The following is a 995-nucleotide window of genomic DNA, read 5'->3' on the forward strand; positions in this document are numbered from 1 at the left end:
TTGTAACTGGTGGCTCAGCATCAGTTCTGCAGAGGCATAACCAGTAGACTCCTGGGATGCAGACCGATATGTCATCAGCAATGCAGGTAACTTCTGGTCCCATTCCATCCGTCAATCTACACGGTACTTGGCCAAATCTTGTCCCACGGTCCATTTGAATTTCGCCACCATCCCATCTGAGTGGCCTTGGTGGGGTCGTCCTTGTGATTCCCAGTAATTGCAGTACTCACGAAACACAGCAGACTCGAAGTTTCTACCCTGGTCTGAATGTACAGTAGCTCTTATGGCATCCCAAAACGACAGAAGTTGTCAACCAACACCTAAGCAACAGTTGAGGCTTCTTGATTGGGGATTGCATAGGCTTCTAGCCACTTTATGAAGTGGTCCATGGCAACACACACATGCACACACACACACACACATATATATATATATATATATATATATATATATATATATATATATATATATATTCATCATTCATTGCCAGACACCATGTATCCCAAACGGGGTGGCCAAAGGCTTAGAGTTAATTGTTTTACAGGGAGGGGCACTAATCCTCCACCAACCCCACTTGACACGTAGGGAGAACGTTATGCCAACAGCATCTGGTGCTCCCAGGCGGTCACCCATCCAAGTACTAACCAGACACAACGTTGCTTAACTTTGCTGATCGAACGGGAAGCGGTGTACTCAACGTGGTGTATATATATATATATATATATATATATATATATATATATATATATATATATATATATATATATATATATATATACATGGTGTATATATGTACATATATATATATATATATATATATATATATATATATATATATCTGTTTCCTCTTTCAGTGAGTAGCATAGGTCCAGTAATGTCCACTGTGACTTTCCATTGGTGCATCCACTTGGTACAACTGAAGAGCGGTGCAACCACGTTTCTTGGGTCTCTTCTTGGTGCAACATATATCACAGGCCCAATACCATGCTTCAAAG

General features: G+C 40.4%; 1 pseudogene; it reads right to left on the reverse strand.

Annotated features, from left to right (window-relative positions):
- Nucleotides 1-596: 596 nt before the first annotated feature.
- LOC145412287 (5S ribosomal RNA) lies at nucleotides 597-715 on the reverse strand (annotated as a pseudogene).
- Nucleotides 716-995: the final 280 nt, after the last annotated feature.

This window comes from Coenobita brevimanus, chromosome 92 (assembly GCF_032717465.1).
Source record: "Coenobita brevimanus isolate Jiangsu-jjx chromosome 92, ASM3271746v2, whole genome shotgun sequence".
Taxonomy (NCBI): Eukaryota; Metazoa; Arthropoda; class Malacostraca; order Decapoda; family Coenobitidae; genus Coenobita; species Coenobita brevimanus.